Raw genomic sequence first — 26,371 nt, forward strand, 5'->3', positions numbered from 1 at the left:
TGTATTTAATTAATGAAAATTTTATATTGGTGGTCATTGCATTGTTTTGGTACAAAATAAGACTAACATACTAAATTAAAAAATAGATCTGATACACTAAAATTTTAGAACATGCTCAAGGCAGACACTATTTATGTTAGAAAATAACTGAAATAAGTGCACTACTCAGAAAACTCGATATTAGAAACTTAAAGCCACTGGAATGTGAAAGTGTAGATGGTTGGCGAATGTAATCATTGTGCTACAGCGAAAAATAGTATATGTCGCTGTATTGTTGCCATGAAATAAAGACTTATTCGATACTTTAGAGTGTATTAGCATATTGCAGTATGTTCTAAACATACAGAAATTACCTTTGAATTTCGAAGACATGATGCAGAAACGAAAACAAGTGATGCACTGAAAGTGCGTAGTGTAAAATATATGTTACATTGAGGAACAGTGAAATTAGTTTATCCCCTGAGCTAGAAACAATTATTTGAATGCAGCGTATATGAGAAGTAAGAACTGAGGAGGATTATCAAGATAAACAGCTGCTCAAACGTTGAGTTAGGTAACAACGGTTTCCATCAGATCAGCGAAGTTAAGCGCTGTTGAGCTTGGCTAGCACTCGAATTGGTTACGGTCCGTGACTGCCGATCGCTGCCGGGAAACAAGGTGCACTCAGCCCTTATGATACCAAATGAGGAGCTACTTGATTGAGAAGTAGCGGCTCCGACCACGAAAACTGACGACGGCCTGGAGACCGGTGTGCTGACCACATGACCCTCCATACCCGCATACAGTGACGCCTATCGACTGAGGATGACAGGGCAGTTGGTCGGTACCGTTGCGCCTTCCGAAGCCTGTTCTGACAGAGTTTAGATTTTTGTTTCGAGTTAGGATAGTCATTTTCCCTAGCCTCAGAACCTCCGTTAGATTAGATACTGTTTTATTGTCACCGTCACTGCCATTAATATTCAGTCTCTAAGCTCAACGAGTGCATTAACGGTAGTTATGAAAACAGGTGACTGGTTTTGGTTAAAGCATGTCGTTATTATACCATGGATTGTTATCACTGGATCGCTAGTGGTAGCAACAGAGCGTCTGCACATGGACAGCATATGTGGCCGGTACTATGAGGCTCAATAGTGAGTCTGAAGCCCATGTGAGTCGACCGTTTTACGGTACGAAGACTGCGCTGAAGCATATACACTATCTGATCAAGAGAATCCGGACAACTATTATTGGGCATTAATTTCGTGTGTGTCAATCCTTCGCCTTCATGACAAATGGCTCTAAGTACTATGGGACTTAACATCGCAGATCATCAGTCCCCTAAACTTAGAACTACTTAAACCTAACTAACCTAAGGACATCACACACATTCATGCCCGAGGCAGGATTCGAACCTGCGACCGTAGCAGCCGCGTGGTTCGGGACTGAAGCGCCTAGAACTGCTCGGCCCTTCATGTCACTCTGAAATCTGCTGGACATACTTTTAATGGGACGTCTGAATGTCTGTGGAAGAATGGTGGCCCATTCTTCCTCATGAGGAAAAACCAGAGAAGAAGGTGAAGTTGGATGATGGGGTCTATAGGGAAGTCGACGTTCTAACTCAACCCAAATGTGTTCTATTGGTTTCAAGTCAGAACTCTGTGCAAGCTAGTCCATTCCAGGAATGTTATTGTCCACAAACCATTGCCTCATAGATGCTGTTTATGCTTTATGATAGGGTGTAATGTCAAACTGATACAAACAGTCATCGTCTGCTAAATGTTCCTCTACCTTTCACAGTCCACAATGTCATAAAATGTGTTCATGTCAATCCGCATTTAGCGTTTTCTTAAGCGCAGGAAGAGGATCACACCCTAACTATGAAATACAACCCCACATAGTAACAACACCCCTTCCGTACTTCAATGTTGGCAGTACCCACGAGCCAGTCGCTGTGGCCGAGCGGTTCTAGGCACTTCAGTTTGGAACTGTGCTGCTGCTACGGTCGCAGATTCGAATCCTGCCTCCGGCATGGATGTGTGTAATGTCCTTAGGTTAGTTAGGTTTAAGTAGTTCTAAGTCTACGGGACTGATGTCCTCATATGTTAAGTCCCATAGTGCTCAGAACCATTTGAACCATTCTGCAGTACCCATGATGGCAGATAACGTTCTCAAGGCATTCGTCAAACCTAAGCCCTTCCATCGGATTGCCACGAGTTAAGGCATGATTCATCACTCCAAATCACCTGTTCCTAGTCATCCATTGTACAGTGGCTGCGCTCTTTGCACCACCACAAGCGTTGCTTAACATTACCTACAGAAATATGTGGTCTCTGAGCAGCTGCACGAAATTGTACACCATTCTTTGTAGCTCCTTACTCACTGTCATTGTGGTAACTGGACTGCTGGTAGCACTTTGGAACCAATGAGTGATTCCTTCCATTGATTTCATGCGACTTTTTACAACCACGCATTGCAGTGCTCAACGGTCCCTATCCGGCTGCTGATCTTGGTTTATCCGTCACTGTTTCTTCGCGTTTCCACTTGATAATCACTTCACCAACAGTCGATTTGGGCAGCTATAGAAGGGTTCAAATGTCCTGTATGCATTTGTTACTCAGGTGACATCCTGTGATTAGTCCACGTTCGAAGTCAATGACCCCTCCTGATCGACCTATTCTACTGTTACTGTTCCTCTACTAACAACACAATACTTCCCACTTCCTTTCATACTGGCGGGCCCGCATCTAGTAACATCTAGCGGTCAAGTCCGCATTACTTAAGGGTGGTCCGGCTACTATTGATTCGATAGTATGTAATACAGACGTAATCCATCCGAAATCGAGCGCAGCTTCTGAAAAATTATAATGAGGATCTGTCTACTCTAGATGTCTTTCAGTTCAAAGAAAATTAAAATATCTATACCTTTAAAACAGTATACCCTCAAACGACCTGTTTATGGAAAGTGTATGGACAATCGATACCTACATTTTTGATATATCGTACCGTGCTATGTATAGTACATCTTTCATAGTGTACTACTCATGCTTAGTATAGAGGAAGATGTTGTTGTTGTTGTTGTGGTCTTCAGTCCTGAGACTGGTTTGATGCAGCTCTCCATGCTTCCCTATCCTGTGCAAGTTTCTTCATCTCCCAGTACCTACTGCAACCTACATCCATCTGAATCTGCTTAGTGTATTCATAGAGGAAGATATACAGAGCAATAACCATCCCTACTACATTAGCAGATAGTGTACTTGACAAATGCTTGTCTGCAAAAACTCGACATGACTCATCGTATCATATTAACGGCTTTCAGTAATTTTTGGCCCATGTTGCATGACCTTAGCATTATTTGTGTTGCTGTTACAGGTTCTTGATGATAATCAGTGATTCGAAGTTCGCCATCCGGCCGCAGTGTTCCATATGTGTAGTTCAAGTCGGGTTATGATTTGTAGAAACAAGTGGTTCGGTTTTTCGATTGCGTTCTGGTATCACTTGTGTCATTTTAGCCTACTCTTCTTTATGAGCCTAGCATTAAGTGTCTGGCTATCGCTGTCGCTGAGGGTTGTTTGTGGAACGTTGTTACTTTTCTTTGATAATCCCCTGAAAGGAGTTGCGTATATCGTCGAAACGTTGGATATTGTTGCTTTTGAAACACCTACACCGCAGGTTAGATACGATACACTCAGTCTGTCTAGCTCCCGCTTCCATCAGTATGCTCTAGTTTCGTGTGAGCGAGATCTTACAATTTCCTTCTGTTACGTCTGGTTTGTTGCATGGACGAATACGTAACTCAGTATAACCGTAGCTGAGGCCAACTTGCTTCAGTGCGGTAACAAATGACAGTTGTAGCGCATGAATGGTCTTTGTTATCACTTGCTGATGTCCAGAAGTGTTATGTTTCCATGGTTTTGTTAAAAATATTGATGCAGATAAGCGCATTCAGATCATAGAACTAGCTTTATTGAATAAAATATATCGCAGCAATCACTTGTTACTAATATTTTATTAACATGATTCGTTTTGGAAGCATTTTGACATCATCAGGTGAATTTACAATTACTTTTACATTGTAATTAATATGATTTGAAGTTAGTCTCGTTTACTGTGTGTGCAAGTGAGGTTATGTGCCGAAACAGACGCCTGTTCAGGAAGATAAATATGTTGTAGTGCATAAATTATGTGATAAGTATAAATAGTCATTTTGTTAGTGCATTTACTTACATTTTTGTTGGTAATTTCGTTGTCTGGCACACAGTGCACAGTAACAAGTAAATCACAGCTTAACACTCACACGATCCGATCATACAGTCCAAAGAGTCTTAAAAGCTAAGATAAACTAGTTTCTACTACTGGAACAGTACTACAGGGTGAAGATGAAACATTTAACTTCGGGGGTGTATATGTTGTGGAAAATATAAGGTGAGTAGTTGGTAAAGACAATTTTTTTGAACGAGAAAGCCATTCAGCACTGGAGAAGTTTTTAAACAAGTTAATATTATTACTTTCAAGTTTATCATTTAGTAACAAGTCTCCATGTACTGTGCCATGAATGAATATTTCCAATTGTTCATGTAAGTCTATTGGGTGTCCCTTGGCTATTTTATGTAATATATGAATATCATGTGTAATATCGTAGAATAAGTGGCCTATGTTCTTCATGTGGATGGTTATTGCTGATTTATTGTAGTCGTTAGTGTGGTAGGCATCTATATGTCCGTTGTATCTTTTTAGGATGTGTCGCCTGGTTTGGCTTACATAGAAGGCTTTGCAGGTACTACTATTTTATAAATGCCTGACTGTGAGTGTGTGTCTGTATGTGTGTTAATATTATGTCTCAGTGTGTGTTGCAGTTTGTTATGTGTTATGAAGGCAATGTTAATTTTGTGTGGTCTGAAAATGTTTGCTATTTTGTAGGGAAGTTTACCTGTGAAAGGAATGCAAGCAGTGAGTTTCTTTTTCGTTTCCTACGTGGAAGTTGATTTAATACAGTTTTTTCTTTTTTATGTGAAGTTGTCAATTAATGTGTCATCGTAGCGATTTGCTGTAGCTGTTTGTTTGATTGTACTGAGCTCATCAAGCTTTGCATATTTATCCACTAATATGCTGCTGGCTCTGTTAACTAATGCCCTGTATGCAGCGTGCTTGTGTGTCACTTGTGTTGGACACTTAACCTCAATGGCACACAGAGCAAAGAAAACTAACCTTAGTTAATATTAATTACAGTATGAAAGTCACTGTAAATGCAACTGATGACAGCAGGATGCTGCCGAAACGCGTCGTGCTAGTAAAATATTAGTAACTAGTGACTGTTGCATTATATATTGTTTCATAAAAATCTTATAATACAGTCGCAGCCCTCAAATAACGTCCATAGAACTTCGATAAATTTAACTTTAAAAGTAGTGCCAATCTGTTCAACTATTTTAGCAAAAATATAAGCGCTGGTACTACATATATATCTATTAATATAACAGCTATTTTCTGTAACTTTTTAACTCGAACACTGCATAGCTTTGATTCTGTGATACCGATTTCTTTTCGGTTCGTAGTTTACTCTGCATGTCGTTGTTTCGAATAAATTAAGTACATATAAACTTATACCTGAACGACAAAGAATCGACCATGAATGAGAGACTTGTGACATGAGAATGCTCTTAAATATTACGCTGTGACTATTCGTGCGTGTAACTGAGAATAACAGCCCAGTATTGTGCGTCCTAACTCTTTCACAGCACTAATAACAAACGGTCACAGGGTACAAAGATGCTATTTCCGCAATGTTTTTTCTCTTTATTTTGATAATCAAAATTCAGAGGATACAACATTTACATAATTTAACTGTTATTGTTCTTGGACAAACAGAGGTACAATAATTATTGGAAAATATTCTGAGACCTCTCTCAGGCCTGGCAGAAAGTCTACAGTATAAGAATAGTTTAAAGAAAGGCGATTAAACAATATTTTGTGAAGGCAACGAATAAAATTTGAGTGCTTGTATTGAAGAATATATTTGAAAACGTAGTCAATTTAGAGATAAAATATCTAATTATGATCATAAGTCCCGTATTTTACTTATACAATGACCAATATAATTTTTGACCAGAAATAACAGACGCAAATCTTGTAAATCTGAGAGGGAACAATACTTTACTTGAGAACGTTGAATGAAAATCGCGATTGGTGCTCTTAGTAAATTTACACAGGTTTCCCGAATGAATATGTCAAGAAGACTACAACAGAACAATCTCGACACAATGACATCCAGGTTTATATCTTTCTCGGCTTTGCCAGCTCTACGTGATACCGCTTTTTTTATAGCCAATACCGGAGCTGTGGAAACGGCTCGTAAAATTCTCACTAAGCCGGTCTCTTGGAGGAGGGGAACAGCTTTTATGAGTAATCTCTTTTCGAGAAATTTTCGCAACTGTGAAGTACAGCAACTTTTTCTTTTAATTTTTAGCTGTTCTTGACGATTTTTCTTTTGATTTATTGTCCATGATTGTATGACATAGATAACTGTTCGAAGTGCAAGCATGGAATGATAGCTACTTTCCAAATGCACAAATGTATCTTTTACTGAATACCTTGAATTAGCGATTATTGGAGTTTTGAGCACCAGCGTAAGCAAATTGAGGACTAGTTATCCATTCACACCTCAGATTGATAATGTCTAAACTATAGGAACACATGTACGTAAAAAGTAGAGTTTACTCAGTCTGCAAACGGATAGCTCATCAGATTTTTTTCACAGCATTTTTTGTGGTCTTGGCTTTTCCGTGGCCTGTCCCTTCATAATTTTTTCCGATAAAACAGACATTGCACAACAAAGTATGTTTCCTCAACACACCCATTCATGTGGAGTAGATATTCATCTGAGATTTCATAACAAAACGGAAGAGAGGAACAGACGACCCACCTTATAAATTTTGCAGAGGACATTAATGGAATTTCCCTTTCAATCTTCAGCCTTCATTGGCGAGAATATGACAGGCATTGGCTTTCTCCTGCCCATGTGGCGTGTGTATTTTAAGCTCTCGCATGCGACAAATGTTAAGCAGTGCAAGCAGAATAGGTCACTAGCAGTGTTTTAATGTGACCGTATGTTTAAAAGCTTGCCACATTATCTGTTACGTAAAGCAGCACAGTATTTAAAGACATGGCACATACAGACTCAAGACAAAGCAGCAGAAGCTACGAAGGGTACTTGTCGGTAGGAATTCTTCTCGGACAGCAATCACCAAATACTGATGAGGACTGTCGGTAAGAACGTATCACAGCACAGGTGATAGTAAAGTTTAAGGGATATTCTGAAAAAGCTGCACTCTTATGGTCCAGTACAGATGTATGTAGTGTTAAGCGAAATTGTGCAGCTTCGTTTCACTTTTGGTTATCGTGGTGTAGGAACATGTTTTTCAGTGAACTGTCTCGGTTTTTTTTTTTTTTTAAATTTTATGGGACTTAACTGCTAAGGTCATCAGTCCCTAAGCTTACACACTACTTAACCTAAATTATCCTAAGGACAAACACACAAACCCATGCCTGAGGGAGGACTCGAACCTCCGCCGGCGCCAGTCGCACAGTCCATGACTGCAGCGCCTTAGTCCGCTCGGCTAATCCCGCGCGGCTTCTCGGTTTTAATTTAATATTTTATAACGAAAAAGTGTGACAATACGTTTCACTAAGTATACATGTTGTCTTCTTTGTTTTTCGGCCTCTTCTTTCCGCAACTGCAGATACTCAAGTTGTATAGGTTAAGTACCGTCTTTTGCAACTGTAATGAATCTTATTAATTCCAAACACGTTTCACTTTATTCCAAAGTTTCTTTATTGCTCACTATAACAACATGGATTTTTTATATTACAGTTTTGTTTGCTAGGATCATGAGCAACTCGCATGCTTTAACTTGGCACTATAAACAGTGTTAATTACTATAGTAATTTAAGTCTTTTTTTTACGTCATTCTTTCCTGTTCTCCCAATATATGTGTTAGATTTTAGCAAAGTGCACTTTCACTAACGCTAAATGTATTCACATTTTTGTGTTGTGAAGTACCGCTGTCATCTCGTCGCTTCGCGTGTTTTGTTTCGCTATTGCAGGATGCGTTCGTCCTTTGTTTTCGCTCTCTCTCTCTCCCTCTCGCTCCCTGTCTGTCTGCCTGTCTCTCTCTCTCTCTCTCTCCATCTATGTGTGTGTGTGTGTGTGTGTGTGTGTGTGTGTGTGTGTGTATAAAGGGAGCTAACATGACCTAACTGCTGGGTGTATAAATTATTGCTTTACTGTTCGTCTTCTTAGCTGCGTGGATGCCAGCACGATAGCTCAGCGTGTTCGGTCAGAGAACTGACTGCCTTCTGTAATAAACTGAGTGAAATATTCAAGGACGAACGTGTGTCATTTGACATCCCCTCCGCACCCAAGACAAAATGCCGAGAACAATGACAAACAAATTAAAAAAAATGGTCATGGCGCCTGACTGCCATGCAGTGGGCCCGGTTCCATTCCCGGCCGGGTAGCAGATTTTCTCCGCTCGGGGACTGAGTGTTATCCTCATTATCATTTCATCATCATTGACACGCAATTCGCGCAGTGTGGCGTCACCTGAAAGGACTTGCAAGTCGGAGGCTGAAATTTCTCATATGGCGACTCCCGGCCATTAATGCCATACGACCATTTCATTTCATCGGTTTACCATCAAACAGCGGTGGATGATGCAGGGTGGCGATACTGCCTAGTTTGTGATATTATTTTGTGGTGTCTAGGGTGTTTGTTCTTTCTCTACTATTTGTTTTAGTACTTTAAATAGTGTACGGTTGCTGATGTTTGTCTGATCATTTATTATGTGTTTCTCCTGTATTACTGCTTTTTTAATTTGAAAGTTCTCTTGTAGGTTTAGAAGATCTTTCTTGTTTCTGACTCCGACTATTTTCATGTCCTTTTCTATTTTGGTAGGGTGGTGGTTTTCAGACCGGAGGGGTTCTGCAAATGATTGCTGGTGTCATATTTTCATGATCTTTTTGTGTATCTTATTTCAAAAGTTCTGCCTGTTTGCTTTAAGTATAGATCATCACAGCTGTTACACTGGAGTTGGTAAATGCCAGATTTTACTTTGGTATGCTATTTTTATTCCTTGCTTCTTGAGGATGTTACCGATTCTGTGTGTCTGTTTCCGTATGCGGGTGTGTAGCAGATTGTGTGCTGAGTTTCTGCGTCGCGCCTTAGCTGTGTAGTTTTTGCTGTATGTTTTCCTCGATTTTCTTATTCGGTTTTGTTAATAAGGATTTTTGGTAGCCTTTATTTTTTCCTAACCGAATAATTATGTCCAGCTCCTTATTATAGTTCTGTTTGTCAAGTGGTCTTTGAAGCATATATCTGAGTGCAGGTTCGTTTTGGACATGTGAGTGGTTAAATGGTTGATGTAATATTGTGTCCGTTGTGGTCTTTTCCCATCTAAATGTTGAATGAAGATTGGTTATTTTTCTTTGTGATGGATATATCCAGGAAGCTTATTTGGTTTGCTTGTTTTGTCTCTAAGTAGAACTTTACACAAAAGGTAACGTGTTTACCTCCGCATGTAGTTGTTCTATTCTATTTTCTGCATCAATACTGTACACTGTATTTTACTGGTACTATTTTCTGGTAAATTCTTTCTTATATTTTGTTCATGAATATAACTGCTAACTTACGTGAAATTGTGTATCCCACTTGCAATCTTTCTTATAGATAGAACTCTTCACTAAATTACCAACCAAAATCACTATGAATTTAATAACGAATTCTACCTACAAGAAGAAGGATTGCCAATGGTATTCCCAGGTTCAGGAAAGGTAGCAAATATCTTCCTGAACAAAATAGAAGAAAGAAGTTTCCAGAAAACAGTACCAGGAATATACAATATACTGTATTGTTCGAGATACATGGATGAAATCGTCACCTTGGTAGATGAACCAAAAAATAAAATATGACAATTACATTACACAAAACGTAAAGTTCACCTTAGAGACAGAACAAGAAGGTCAATAAACTTGCTGGATATATTCACCACAAACGAAAATAACCAACACTCATTCGGAAGAATGATGTAAACAACAAAAAACTGTGAGTAACAATAAGAATTAATACTGTTTATATCAGCAAGTTAAACATGTGAATTGTTCATGATACTAGCAAACAACACTAGAGAGAGAAAAAAAGAAACCATACTACTAGAGTGACCGTTAAAGATGCTGTATTGTAAAGCGAAACGCCTTTAGTCTTAATAAAGATTTTCATTACAGTTGCAGAAGACGGTATGAAACCTACATAACTTGTTCAGAAAATACCGTTAACAGTTTCAACCCTCTCCAGCGCGAACCACCGACTTACAAATGAAGCTTTCGGTCCTCCCAATGACAATCATCGCGGGACTGTGTGATAAGCAGAGTACCAAAGTAAATGGTGGGAAGTGCAGCATTAAGCAATTACTCGCGACTTTTAAAACAATGTTTATCAAATGATGGAATGTGAGAGTAATATTTAAAATGATAACGTCCTATACACACATTGTGAGGCCTTTATGGCATTGTGTGATGCTGCACTTGTGATACACTTGCTGTGCATTACCTGCGTCGTGAATATCAGGGAAGTCTAAGGCCTACTCCTGCCTTAGTGGATGTTACTGTCCCTGCCGAGTGCATGTGCCCTATTGCTTATTTAGCAAAAATCTTCTAATCTCACGCGGTTCAGTAAATTATAATTAATTAAGTGATGCAGATTTATCAAAATTTCTGTAATTATTCTTAGTGAACGAACTAATGGTAATTCCGGCGAAAACGTATAAAAGGTTCAGATGCGCCTTGCTCTACAGAGTCTGTTCGTTTACTTTAATGCAGCAGTTTTAAATACTAGTGCACTAATACACATAACAAAAACTGCTGTCAGCATAGTTGTCCCAGTTTGGGATTACAGAGCCACAATAGCGGCTAGAATGAGGAACAACTGATCTCTTCAATCGCTGGTTCTGCAACTGAATTATATAATACTGATTATGAACTTACAATTAAGAACTCACCATTCTCAAAAATTATAGAAGCAGTTATGAAAGACAGATTAATGAATTACCTGAATATATACAATCTTTCAAGCGAATCACAGTTTGGTTTCCGAAGTGGCAAAAATACGGAGTCAGCCATAGTAGAATTTACAAAAGTTGTACTTGATGCTCTTCACAAAGATGAGTCTGTCACAGGCATATTTTTGGATCTTTCTAAGGCCTTTTACACAGTCGATCACAAGATTCTATTAAATAAATTAGAAGCATTAGGAATAAGAGGGGTAGCTAATGACTGGTTCTGATCATGCCTAGCAGATAGGGTACAAAGGGTAGAGATAACTCATACTTCGAATAGATCTAAACATTTGGTAAAACACTTATCAGAACCAAAATACATTAATATAGGGGCTCCGCAAGGTAGCATATTAGGACCAATACTATTACTGATATACATCAATGACTTTCCCAGTAGTGTTACTCATGGTGAAAAAATGCTCTTCGCTGATGACAACAATATTATAGTCACTGAGAAATCAAGAGAACTCTTTGCAGAGAAAGCAAATGAAACTCTTAAGGAAGTTTACGATTGGTCAATAAATAATAAAGTGACACTGAACATAAATAAAGCTAAAGCCATGAATTTCAGTTGGAAGAGGGAAAATGACAATGTTAAATTAAATGTAGATGGCACCTCTACAGACTGTGTAACAAATGAAAGATTTCTAGAATGAATATTGATTCTCAGCTGAAGTGGAGTGAACACACTAAGGTACCTGCAAACAGAATTTCATAAGCATGTTATGCCCTTAGAATCCTATCATCACTGTGTAACATCTATTGTCTTTTAATTACATGGTATTCATATGTACGCTCAATTCTTAGCTATGGCATTCTTTTTTGGGGAACCAATGCACAAAATATGAACACAATTTTCAAACTCCTCAAAAGAGCCACAAGAATTATAACCAAAAATAGTAGTCGAGCTCATTGTAAAGATCTGTTCAAAACATTGGGGATTTTAACTGCTCCATGTGAATACATTTACCAGTCAGTTGTACACATCAAAAATAATATTGGTAATTACTTTACAAACAGATCTGGCCATGACCATGGAACAAGAGCTAGACTCAACTTACATTTACCAAGAAAAAATAAACATAAAACTCAAAACAGCATTTTCTACCAAGGAATAAAACTGTATAATAAATTACCAAAAGAGATTAAAGAAACTGCAAAAATACACTTATTTAAAAAGGCAGCTAAAAAGTACCTGTTATGGAATACGTTTTATACATTGAAGGATTACTCAGGTAAAACAGAGTAGGGGTTAGGTAAAAAAAAGTTTCACAAATAAATAATAATAATGATTATAAAACATCCAACATTCCTTATAACACCTCCACACTATGTTTTTTTCCCTTCTTTTTTCTTTTTCTAGAAAATCTTACCCCCAATCTATGCATAGCACAATGCTAACACCTGTTCCTCTTTTTGAGCTCAACATCTCACTCATTATAGAGGGATGCTGACTCAGTTTTTCATGATAGCAAATGGGAAGTTGCGGTACAGTCATTATGATGGTTTTCTTTGACCGGAACCGCTACTATTCGGTCGAGTAGCTCCTCAACTGGCATAACGAGGCTGAGCGCACCCCGAAAAATGGCAACAGCACATGGCGGCCCGCAAGGTCACCCATCCAAGTGCCGGCCACGCCCGACAGTGCTTAAATTCGGTGATCTGACGGGAACCGGTGTATTCACTACGTCAAGGCCATTGCCTGTATACGATTTAGCTTACTTCAAATTGGTCTAAACTTGTTAATAAAAAATATTCAAATGTGTGTGTAATCTTATGGGACTTAACTGCTAAAGCCATCAGTCCCTAAGTTTACACTCTACTTAACCTAAATTATCTTAAGAACAAACACACACACACACACCCATGCCCGAGGGAGGACTCGAACCTCCGCCGGGACCAGCCGCATAGTCCATGACTGCAGCGCCTGAGACCGCTCGGCTAATCACGCGCGGCACTTGTAAATACTTTGATATGGCCTATATCCTTGTAAAAAGAGATCTACCGATGAATAAAGTTACTACTACTCCTATGAATAAAGTTACTACTACTGCTACTATGTTCTGGAATAGTAATTTGTTCCAAAACGAACGTATTCTAATAAATTCGAAAACACTCACAGATCATTTTTTTTTAAATTCGTATCGGTTTGAAATATTATTACATTTGTCTCCCTGCCGAATGTTCCAAATGTAATTCGTTTTTCGAGGCAATAAATCTAAAACGAATGAAACGAAAATAAAAGTTTTCTGGCATTCGTAACGAACGCACTGGTATAATCAGAGCAAGCAGCTAACAGTAAATAATGGTGCTATGGCTGTGTGCCTCTGTTTATATCTCGGCGTATTATATTTACTGCGGCTCTCGCTGGTACTCCACGTGAAACACTGCCTAATAACGTGTACTGGTCTCGCTGAAGCAGTAACGACCATTAGAGGAACACATAAACCGCTCTCCGCGAGTACTCCGTCACGAAAGTAGCTGTTGCATATGTATGGGACTATTTCAGATTATTATGAAGACGCGCTGATAGATATCTTTAATTTCCCGGCAGTGTACCCCCTCCAACAGCGTATCTATCAACTGCCGCAGCTCTTTCGTCAGGTGTCAGGTATTTCCTGTGCGCAGCTTGATGCTCTGTTAGCATGAAAGGGAATAAACTTCAACACGTACTACTTGCCCATTCCACTTACAATGAGGCAGATGCAACAGGTGTAATCGCAGGAACCCCTGCTACCTACCTCGAAAGTGTTGGTTTTTTCAATAAATTAAAACATTCATGATTAATCAATAATTGCAGCATTCACGAGAAAAAACTACAGAGACACAAGTCCATGCGACAACATATGCATAAATTCTCCAGAAATTTGCGTGCTTTTGTGGGTTTTCAAGAACTATGACAACGAAATGCACAGTTTGGTTTCAGCTGGCTTTCATTACTTTAGTGTGGTGACTGACGGTGGTCAGATAATGAATAGACTCATTTGCGCTGATTGTGTATGATATGCCGGCAAATCTTCAGTGGATTAGCCCTGTCAAAAACTCTGCTGAGACTGTCCCCTATACATTATTAAAAACACACACATCGCGCAGTGAATGGTGCAGTTAGGTGGGTAGAGTGCGAGCAATAAACAAAGGTGGCTCAAAATTTGTACCTGAAAAAAACTGTGGCTCTATCAATAGTGGAATATATCTTGCGATATTCATTATGATCTCAAGGTTGTAACATCGCATACTAGCTGACTCCGGTGGTAGGCACTGTCCTGAATTTTATATCTGCCGATGGCCTAATTCGGCTGAAATTATAGTTGAATAAAAAAGATATCTTGACTGTTTTGTTCCTGAAAACAACGAGTGTGATTAATCTGCAATGGGTCCTCACGTAATTTTACACATAACCAAATCCGGGGGCAGTCAGATGCGTTTGCGCGCGTTTATGATGCATCCAGAAGGAGAAAGCTGTGTGTGAGGAATGGCATCATGTTGAGGACTTAATGCAGTGTCAAAAGGTTGCTGCTGTCATAGATCAGAATGGCCAATATCTCAACTAGTATTTCTCTCCGAAACTTACGTTCATGGGAAATTTCGTTCTAGAACTATCTCCTGTAAGAATACAAACTGGTGTGCAAAGCTTAAGGACGAAAGCAATTTTCGCATGACGTGTCACTGCCAAGAAACATACTTAGCTCAACGAAAATAGTACCATACTTAGAAATAATTGCGACAGTATAGTGGAAAACGTAACTGAAAGAAGTGCACAATGAGACGAAAAGAAATTACACTTTCATTGAAAGACAGTAATTACACTGAAATCACTGCGATTCTTTGTGGTCCTCTGGACATTACAAGAGGCGGGACATGGTTCTTAACAGAGGGTGTGATCACCAAGAACGGCGATGCATGCTTTGCAACATGCTCCCATGCTGAGGCTGAGGTTGGCAAGGAATTCTTGTGGTAGGGCATTACACTCCCCCACCAGCGTGGTTGACGATTGCTGAATGTTCAGTGGTGTATGTGGACGTGCTGCATCTATACAAAGCATCCCACATGTGCTCGATGGGATGTAAGTCGGAAGAACGACCAGGGCAGCCCATTCACAGAATATCTTCTCGTAGCAAGAGCTCCGCCACCTGCTCTGTTCGATGCGGTAGCACATTGTAATCAATAAAAATAAAGTGAGGGCCGAATACACCCTTCAAACGGCGCACATGAAGAGGGAGTACAGTGTCACAACAAGGTTGACCGATGAGTGTACTGAGCTGAAAGATGTGGAGGTCAGTACGCCGATGCAACATTAAGCCTCCTCACACCGTAACACCTAGCCACCAAATAAGAAGGCACCTCCAGAATCACCACTCATACTGAATCTGCTCACAGCCGAGTACAGCAGACGACCGCACTTCTCGTTGGTCCAGTCCCTATGTTCCAGAACCATCGCAAACGGTGCCGCAGATGTGCGGGCGTCAACGCATCACATCCTACTGGTTCAAAATGGTTCAAATGGCTCTGAGCACTATGAGACTTAACAGCTGCGGTCATCAGTCCCCTAGAACTTAGAACTACTTAAACCTAACTAACCTAAAGACATCACACACATCCATGCCCGAGGCAGGATTCGAACCTGCGACCGTAGCGGTCACGCGGTTCCAAACTGAAGCGCCCAGAACCGCTCGGCCACACCGGCCGGCGATCCTACTGGTCGTCGGGCATGGAGACCACCCCAATGTAGTCGCCGTGACACTGAGGAGAGTGTGATTGTGTGCCTTACGGTTCTATTAAAACTACTGCAGCTTCATCCGCTGTTTGGCGTGGGTCCCTTCTTGCCTGTTGCTCACTGTAGCGGTTATCTGCTACTGTAGTTGACTGTGGTCGACCACTTCCTGTACTTCTCGCAGCAGTGCCTGTGGCTCGGAACGCTCCCCCTGCTCGTGAAACGAGCAATACCAAACTCCTGGGCTACTCTCGTCACACTTCGTCCCTCTTCTGTTTCCCCATGATTCTTCTCCGTGTAAAGTCATCCAGATGTTGCCTCCGGTCCATGCTGTAATGGAAAGCAGCCTCATAGTGCAACGTAACTGCTCCCCGCTTGACAGACACACACAAAACTTTTCCCTTTTCTTCAACTGCCTCACGGTGCGGGGTCAGCCTCATTTAGTGCTATAATCACGTTTACCTAGCGCCACGTGACGTCAAACTTTCTGTGCATGACTGGGACACCTCTAACAGCATGCACCCGCACTTCTTATCATTTCCACCGGATAGTTAATATGTTACGTAATTTTATCTAGGTCGTCCTTAAGGTTTTCAGAGAAGTATATTGTTTTAAACACCATATATATCCCAACAAATAACAATAAGATAACGGTGTTTAGCGAACCCGACTCTCAGCAGATATTCTTGAAACGCTTATTCTCGAGGAAATTTCTGTCGAAGATTTCGACAAACGTCAGACATCTTCCTATGTAAACAATGAATCCAATGGTGATTCCCACTTACTAGGTCTATTTTCGAGTGTTCAGTAGTTTCATTACAAGTCAGTTTAAAAGCATACAGAAAGTCTTGTACTGCGATATGGGCACAGTCCCTTAACAAGACGCAGTATGTACTCGTCTTAGAAATTCTTGTACATTATCTTTTATAAGTCATATTCCATAGTCCTGGGGGAGGTTCTACTGAATGTGAAAGTAATTCAAATATTGACGTTTGAGTTAAGTGCAATACAATGATGTGTGACAACATTATGAAATATTACTGTATTGCAGAGCTAGTGTCAATTATAAAGTAGCCTAAAACATTAATTTTAAGAGTTTCTGTGAAGTAGCGGGACTTTCTCAGCAGTAAGCTCCTTAGTTCAGTCTAAATTTTCGCCGGCCGGAGTGGCCGAGCGGTTCTAGCGCTACGGTCTGGAACCGCGCGACCGCTACGGTCCCAGGTTCGAATCCTGCATTGAGCATGGATGTGTATGATGTCCATAGGTTAGTTAGGTTTACTTAGTTCTAAGTTCTAGGGCTCTGATGACCTCAGAAGTTAAGTCCCATAGTGCTCAGAGCCATTTCCTAAATTTTCTCCGTATTACATCCATGCGCTCTCAAGTTGCACCAATGTATCTGCCTCCTTTCTGTACTAATGTTAACCCCGCGGAGTCTTTTTAGAGGCTGGTTTCGATGATAGTGTTGTCTTCTGTCTTTCAGTATTTGGTTTTGAGAAAATAGAGTTATTGGTGAGTTCTGTAACTTACAATTCATTGTAAACGGGAATCATCGCCAACATTTTCCCTGCAGAATTTGCTATTCATAGCAGGAATTCATATATGCAAGCAAATTTTCAGACATCGGAATTTCTATTTACTAGCTCGACACAAAGGAATCGAGAGAACTCGCATCACTTAGGAACTGTGAGTTGTTGTCGTGTCATTTTTAGATATGTAACTGGGTTTTCTCATTGCGAGATTTTTTTGCGTATTTAACATATGCAGACCAAAATTACAGAATATCCCTTAAAAGTATGTTTCAGGGTGCTGTATTACATCTAAAACTGTTTCCTTAACGATTTTCATCAGTATATGAAACAGTATTTGTATTGCAGTTCCTGTATGTCTCTCAAATTCTCTCTCTAACCTTACAGGTGAAAGTTATCTTTAGATTTCCTAATTCACTCCATAGAAATGCCAGTATGGAAGCTGCAACATGATTGCGGCTGAAACCCTTAGGCGCTAATGTCACAAATGATCTTCTGTTTGGTCTCATTTAACAAGGACTGAAAAAAAATAAATGCTATAAAATATCAGGAAGAAATGCCCTTCCGTTAAGTTTACTGAGGGACATAAACAAATTCCGTTCATTGTCACAAATACACCTTTGATCTTTGAATGGAGGTAGCATTTTGTGGGTAAAGTGCTATGTTTCAAGTGAAGAATGAGATACTGTGGTCACCTCTGATCTCTGAACGGCCAGCCTGTGTAACACATAGATCTTGACCACTTAACAAACTTACATGGGCTCGCAATCCATATAAAGTGTGAAGATCTGAAAAATACTTCATTCACCAAGACGATAAATACAAAGGGCAGTCTTTCAGTGTGGTTCTTGTTGCAGAAAAGAGTTGTACCATGGAACACTTTTCCCTACAATAGAAGTTTAATATAAACTGACGGGAAAAACTTCAACGCCAAGAAATTATTTCTGGGTAACGTATTTAAGTAATTAGCACTGCAAGATCACAGGTTAATTTAAGTGCGAGATAAGCTATTGCAAACGTGAAATGCTAGTTCATTAATAACAGGCGTAACCTCCAGAATATTGAATGGAAGCGTGCAAGCGCACATGAATTGTGTTGCACAGGTGCTGGAAGTCAGTTTGTGGGATGACGTTCCGTGCCTGCTATACTTGATCGATCAATACACGGACGGTTAATGCTGTTTGCAGATGAAGCTGGAATTGTCATCCGATGATGACCCATATGTGCTCCATTGGAGACAGATTTGGTGATCGAGCAGGCCAAGGCAACATGTTGACACTCTGCAGAGTATGTTGGTTTACAACAGCGGAAGGTAGGCGAGCGTTATACTGTTGGAAAACACGCCCTGGAATGCTGCTCATAAATGGCAGAACAACAGGCCAAATCACCAGATTGTTGTGCAAATTTGCATTCAGCGTGCGTGGGAGAACCACGAGAGTGCTCTGGCTATCATAGAAGATCGCAGCCCACACCATAACTCCAGGTGTAAGTCCAGTGGGTTTAGCATGCAGACAGGTTGTCTCCAGGTCCTCGTCTCCTTCTAACCAACTCATGGCCATCGCTGGCACCGAGACAGAACCAGCTTTCATCAGAAAACACAACAAATCTCCAACTGCGGAAATGGAGGTGATCTGGGGTCAACAGAATTCACGCTACAGAGCGTCTGGGCCGGAGCTATCCTTGAAGTAAGCGATTTGTAATAGTTCGTTGTATCACTGCAGTGCCAACTGCTGCTCAGACTGCTGTTGCAGATGCAGTACCAAGCGCCGGAGCTATACGACGAACACAATGGTCTTCCCTCTCGGTAGTGCCATGTGGCTGTACGCAGCACGGTCTTCTTGTGACCGTACGGTCTCGTGACCACTGCTGCCAGCAAGCATGTACTGTGGCTACACTCCTACCAAGTCTTTCTGCAATATCTCAGAAGAAATATCCAACTTCTCGTAGCCCTATCACGCGATTCCATTCAAGCTCGGCGAGGTGTTAATAATGGCGTCTTTGTCGCCTTAAAGGTATTCTTGACTAATATCAACTCACAACGTCCACTGTCAAATGTAATTAACTCTCACAATCGTTACAGTGTGTAACTAAAGCAAACCTGATTTGCACCCTCATAGTGGGGTTACTAGCGACTGGCTGAAGTCTGAACAGGTATCATCTCTCAGATGCAGAAACACGCCTACCAACCTTCGTTCATGTTGCACAATTCCTTCTTGGTGTTGGTTTTTTTTTCTTTTTTTCGTCAGTGTATTTTCTTATTCCTTATTCAGATTATGTCACTTTTATGTGCTGCATTCTTTTTCAGAAATTACAAAAATTACTCCGAAAAATTAATGTTTCTCCAAATGTGAAAACGTATTCCAAGGTACAACATGGTCATGTACATAAGAACAAATATTCTACTCAGTTTTAAAACTGCTGCACGGGATAAAATCTCATCAACACTGTGCCTAATAGTCTTTGCGATATATTATTACTCCACTACACATCAGTAATCGGCAAGTGATATCAAACTAAACAGAAGTACTATCGAAAACAAGTTACAAGTTAAAAAATTTTGAAAATGGAGTTATTGGAAGCAAAGATAAAGTTCCATTTTCAGAACAGGTGAAACTGCTAAGACAATAACGAAACTTAGTTAATCTGCTAATATTTTTTTTTTTTTTTTTTTTTTTTTTCTTTATTGTATTTCAATTCCCCTATCGGGGCGGGCTGGCAGCAGCATATGCGCTGCTCTTCAGCCGAAAGACATAGAACAAAACAATAGAAGACATTTAAAAACAGCAAAGGAGAGAAGAAGGCGAACATAGATATAAAAAGGGAGAACATCATGGAAGGCAATATACAAAAAACGGGGTGACTGTAAAATGGAGATAAAAAACTGTTTAAAAGTAGCACACACAAAAAGCCACACACTGTGACGATTAAAAGAAACACAAGGCACAGTATGACTGGAGCATAAAGGTGTTGACGGCTGGCATAGCACACAGCGTAGCACTGACGGCGAACCTCAAGGCAGCACACAATTAAAATCACACCTCTTGACGCACACGAGAAAAGCACGAAACACAACACTGACGTGGCACACTGATGTTGATCAATACAGAGGATCTGCCAGGTTCAAGGAGATGAGGGAGACCTGAAGAAGGGAGGGAGGGGAAGAGATGGGGGAGGGGAAATGGGGGGCGCTCGGAAGAGGGCCAGGTAGGGAGGGATGTGGGAAGGAGAGAGGCAAGTATGGGGTGCAGGGTCTCAGGGGAGGGGGGGATGGAGGAAAATCCGCTCTGGGAGAAGGAGGAAAGAGGAGAAGGGGGCCCTGGGGAGGGGGGAATCTGCTAATATCACAAGTTCCATGATAAAAGGCCTTCTTCTGTTTCATGGTGCAAGATGGTGCACGACCAACAAATTATGGTTTATCACACGTTATGTAACTACACTCCTGGAAATGGAAAAAAGAACACATTGACACCGGTGTGTCAGACCCACCATACTTGCTCCGGACACTGCGAGAGGGCTGTGCAAGCAATGATCACACGCACGGCACAGCGGACACACCAGGAACCGCGGTGTTGGCCGCCGAATGGCGCTAGCTGCGCAGCATTTGTGCACCGCCGCCGTCAGTGTCAGCCAGTTTGCCGTGGCATACGGAGCTCCATCGCAGTCTTTAACACTGGTAGCATGCCGCGACAGCGTGGACGTGAACCGTATGTGCAGTTCACGGACTTTGAGCGAGGGCGTATAGTGGGCATGCGGGAGGCCGGGTGGACGTACCGCCGAATTGCTCAACACGTGGGGCGTGAGGTCTCCACAGTACATCGATGTTGTCGCAGTGGTCGGCGGAAGGTGCACGTGCCCGTCGACCTGGGACCGGACCGCAGCGACGCACGGATGCACGCCAAGACCGTAGGATCCTACGCAGTGCCGTAGGGGACCGCACCGCTACCTCCCAGCAAATTAGGGACACTGTTGCTCCTGGGGTATCGGCGAGGACCATTCGCAACCGTCTCCATGAAGCTGGGCTACGGTCCCGCACACCGTTAGGCCGTCTTCCGCTCACGCCCCAACATCGTGCAGCCCGCCTCCAGTGGTGTCGCGACAGGCGTGAATGGAGGGACGAATGGAGACGTGTCGTCTTCAGCGATGAGAGTCGCTTCTGCCTTGGTGCCAATGATGGTCGTATGCGTGTTTGGCGCCGTGCAGGTGAGCGCCACAATCAGGACTGCATAAGACCGAGGCACACAGGGCCAACACCCGGCATCATGGTGTGGGGAGCGATCTCCTACACTGGCCGTACACCACTGGTGATCGTCGAGGGGACACTGAGTAGTGCACGGTACATCCAAACCGTCATCGAACCCATCGTTCTACCATTCCTAGACCGGCAAGGGAAATTGCTGTTCCAACAGGACAATGCACGTCCGCATGTATCCCGTGCCACCCAACGTGCTCTAGAAGGTGTAAGTCAACTACCCTGGCCAGCAAGATCTCCGGATCTGTCCCCCATTGAGCATGTTTGGGACTGGATGAAGCGTCGTCTCACGCGGTCTGCACGTCCAGCACGAACGCTGGTCCAACTGAGGCGCCAGGTGGAAATGGCATGGCAAGCCGTTCCACAGGACTACATCCAGCATCTCTACGATCGTCTCCATGGGAGAATAGCAGCCTGCATTGCTGCGAAAGGTGGATATACACTGTACTAGTGCCGACATTGTGCATGCTCTGTTGCCTGTGTCTATGTGCCTGTGGTTCTGTCAGTGTGATCATGTGATGTATCTGACCCCAGGAATGTGTCAATAAAGTTTCCCCTTCCTGGGACAATGAATTCACGGTGTTCTTATTTCAATTTCCAGGAGTGTAGTTTTAAAATATATAGAAATTTTACTTGCCAACGAATTATGCAACTGAAGATTAACAATATATTCAATATAGCGTTAGTGTATCAAACGGCACTTAAAAAGTATACAGAACTCGAAATATTTACAAATACTACACAAAACACAACCTCAACAACAGCACCAAAACTGTAGAAAAAACAGCGGAAACTGCCTATGGTGGTCTCTAGTGCGCATTCCTTTATGTGATTCTAAAATCAATGTTCAGTTGACTAGACTGAAGTACTGACCAAAAAAAGACATCATGTGTTTCTAGATACACTATTGTCTAGGTACAAAACTCCGCCCTACAATTAGCTGAATTAAGTTACGAGGGAAAATCAATAAGGATAGGCAATTTTTTTTAAATGAGTACTTTTCATCGGGAAAACAACGCTGGAAGTAACACCATTTCTCTTCATGGTTTCAAAAAATGGTTCAAATGGCTCTGAGCACTATGGGACTTAACTTCTGAGGTCATCAGTCTTCTAGAACTTAGAACTACTTAAACCTAACTAACCTAAGTACATCACCCATATCCACTCCCGAGGCAGGATTCGAACCTGCTACCGTAGTGGTCGCGCGGTTCCAGACTGTAGCGCCTAGGACCGCTCGGCCACTCCGACCGGCTCCATGATTTCCCTCAACCTCTATGCACGTGGTCCATCTCGTGACAATCTTCTTAATCTCGTACTGGAAGAAATTTTGTGGTATCGTGTGCACTGCCACGTTATCCGACAGAAACTTGGACTCACGCAGATGCTCCTTTAACGGAGCAAACAGTAGTAGCTGTCTGTATTCACTGTCAGACCTTTATAAATATAACAAATCAGCATTGGACGTTTCATGTCCCAAAACACCGTCATTAGCAACTTTCTAGCAGTAGCTTTGATTTTAAACTCCTGGTATTGGGGAAGATGGATGTTTCCACACGTTGTTCTGCCACTTTAATTGAGTGGCAATGGACCTTCATCCCAAAAAAGGTTACTGTGCGATTGAAAAAGATTTTTCCTTTCTCTTCAAAACGCCTTGAATAAGGTTTCGACATTTACAAACGTTCATTTCTTCCTTCGTGCATACGGTCAACATAATAAAGTTCTCTGGGATCATTACGAATAACTAATCACTGACTTGGTAAACAACAAGCGAAAACTTCACGATAGCTTAGAGATTCATGGACGATAGCAATTGCTGAACCGTGTCTTATATTCTACTTATGCGCAATTTCATCATTTCCATATCGAGGATCATCACGAATCATTCACTCAGGTGTTTAGATGTTCCTGCCGTTTTTGGACTTGGGACGCTCTTCGTCGAAGACAGATACACATCCGCTAGATTTATCCACTAATAAATATTTCGTCCAATAAGGCAACTATCACCTATGCTGCACGTGCGTCCTGCGAAAAATCTCCGCAGCTTTAGTCCCTTCAGAGTACAGAGAACGAATCAGTCCCTTCATTTCTTGCTTCGTGCATACGGACAACATAATAAAATCCTCTGGAATCACTATGAATAACTAATCACTGAACCAAAATAGCTAACGCACAAAAAACTGTGGAATTAGGGCATATCACTGTTGAGGCAGTGCTGTCCACCTATCGTACAGAGAAAAATGACCTTTACCTATAGATTTGCTATCGGGATGTGCTTCATTTATATTTTAAATAGACGTTAGTTTGTCTCGAATTGTCACTGGAGACTAAAGAGTATGAATAGAAATGAGTTTTTCGTCTGTTGACTGCGAATCAGTGTTTTGGTAATTATCTATGAAGCTAGCCCGGAAAACTTACCACACCAAAGAGGACGGCCCCTCTGCAGTTGAACACCCTTAGCCACCGACTAGTAGTTATAAAACCAAACCTGTGCCCACAGGGAACCACGCGGAGCCGATGCCGTCGAAGCAACCGTAAGCTGAGAGTCCGAGTTGCCCAGATGTGACCATTTTCAATGTCACATTACTCCATGTTCTCTGCCACTATCATTCAACCCATGATAATGGTGAAATTTCAGTCGCTGGGTTTGACGTCACATATTCGAGGAACATTTACGTGTTTCAAAAATATTCTGTGGTTTTCACTAGATCACTGGGTGGTAACTAATAAGCTCCTGTTAGTGTACTCTGAATAATGAAGATCCCAACAATACGAGAGACTGATATTCCACACAAAACCAACACTTTCGCTGCGTCAACTAGATTCGATGGATCGATCTAATGAAGGCTGACTTCTAGCCAGTGACCGTGATTCTGTTTATTTACCTCCCTGTTTACAGAGAAATTAAGTCCATCCGTAAAGAGCACGTCACTGGGTAAACGACGGCATTTGCACAGCCTGCATGTTTTGCGCTCTGGAGACTGAACCTGATTATCTGGATAGTCCTTAGTGAGACGTTGTAACATTACTGTTTTGTAAGGGTGTCATTTGTGTATGGCCAAAATTCTCATTATGTATGAACGGCTGACTCAGTTTCCTGGTAGATGTGGCAAGTACTGCGCTTGAGTCCTTTTAGTGAAAGATGCAAGAACAGCGGTTCATTTTGCTTCATCTGTAGCCATTTTCGATCGTTCAGGTTTCGGTTTATCGGCAACACAGCCAGTTTCATGGATTTTCGGGAAAAGATTCAGGACCGCAGTGTGGGATAAGGGTGGCGTTGGTTGAAATCCTCAGTGATAACACGAATGCTACTCTCTCCCGATACCAAGGAGATCTCAGCTTGTGTCAGCGCCAGCAGCTTTCACGTCACCTATAAGGAAGGAGGATCGGTCAAAACCCTGAGAATGAATAAACCTATATTCAAATAGAAGAGCACAATCTTTTTCCTCGTGTAATTCTCAGTCTGTGTGATTTATTACACGATCACCCCCTCCATTTGAAAATTACGAGTTGTATCCAAGATTGTGGCTTCCAGAATGGCCACAATGTTGGTAACATAACCTCACAGGTTTCCCACCTCTTCCATCTCATACTACTTTAAAGGTGTTTATCCATATTTTTTTTAATTTTTGAAGGGTTGTTGCACACCTGTAGACCACCCTGTCTGTGTATCTTCTACGTGAATGAAGACAGAAACTTTTGGTAAATTCAACTTACATATACGAATACAAGGTTTTTGTTTTCAAAAGAACCATCCTATTTTTAAGGGGCCGTCAAATGAAAATGGGATTGTTGAAAAAAGTAAGTAAACTGTTTATTCTTTCAAAAGTAATCACCATAAGTGTTAACACATTTCTCTCATTGTGAGAAAAGGCAGTAAATACCTTCCTGGAAAAATATTTGTGATTGCCTATGGAACTATGATTGTACCCAAGCGTGCACCTCTTCGTTCGAAGCAAATTGACGACCACAAATGTGTTCCTCCAAGGCTGCAAAAGCATGAAAGTCGCTTGGGAGAGATCAGAATTGTGTGGATGCTATGGAATGTCAGGTCCACCTGTTGTCTAGGTATGCTGCAGAAGTTTCTCTGGGAAGCACTTACTCATCCTCCATGTAGTCACAAGCTCTCCCCATACGATTTCCAGTATTCCATCTTTCTCGTTTTCATTTGACTTTCCCTAATAGAATGGTACAGCTTCCATATGCTTGCACATACAGCAATGGAATACCATGTACAATTGCGTTTAGAACAAAATTTTCATTAGCCATTCATAGACGTTAGGCAACGGCCTTGCCGCAGTGGATACACAGGTTCCCATCAGATCATCGAAGTTAAGCGCTGTCGGGCGTGGCTGGCACTTGGATGGGTGACCAGCCGGGCCGCTATGCGCTGTTGCCAATTTTCTGCGTGCACTCAGCCTCGTGATGCCATTGAGGAGCTACTCGACTGAATAGTAGCTGCTCCGGTCACAGCAAACCATCATAACAGCCGGAAGAGCAGTGTGCTGACCACACGCCCCTCCCATCCGCATCCTCAAGTGAGAATGACACGGCGGTCGGATGGTCCCGGTGGGCCACATGTGGCCTGATGACGGAGTGCTTAGCTTATTCATAAACGTTCCACGTTCCCTTCAACAGACGTACAAAAAGCGCACAGCAAGGTTTGAAACAAACATAGCCAAAAAAAACATGAGTCAGACACGCCTCGATGCACATTGAGTATTGAACGAACAAGATAGCAGCATTAGCAGGATCCCTTGCCCGTAGCGTCATGAACTGGCTACTATTTTTTTTTCCTTTATTG

The 26,371-nt window shown here is 41.7% G+C and overlaps 1 protein-coding gene and 2 pseudogenes across 1 annotated transcript in view; 1 reads left to right on the plus strand and 2 right to left on the minus strand.

Moving 5' to 3' along the window:
- LOC124722288 (protein artichoke-like) overlaps positions 1–26,371 on the minus strand; it is a 408,123-nt gene that overhangs the window by 165,946 nt on the left and 215,806 nt on the right. The gene's annotated exons all lie outside the window — the stretch shown is intronic.
- Positions 12,670–12,787, minus strand: LOC124723364 (annotated as a pseudogene).
- Positions 25,849–25,966, plus strand: LOC124723803 (annotated as a pseudogene).

Source organism: Schistocerca piceifrons, chromosome X, assembly GCF_021461385.2.
Source record: "Schistocerca piceifrons isolate TAMUIC-IGC-003096 chromosome X, iqSchPice1.1, whole genome shotgun sequence".
Taxonomy (NCBI): Eukaryota; Metazoa; Arthropoda; class Insecta; order Orthoptera; family Acrididae; genus Schistocerca; species Schistocerca piceifrons.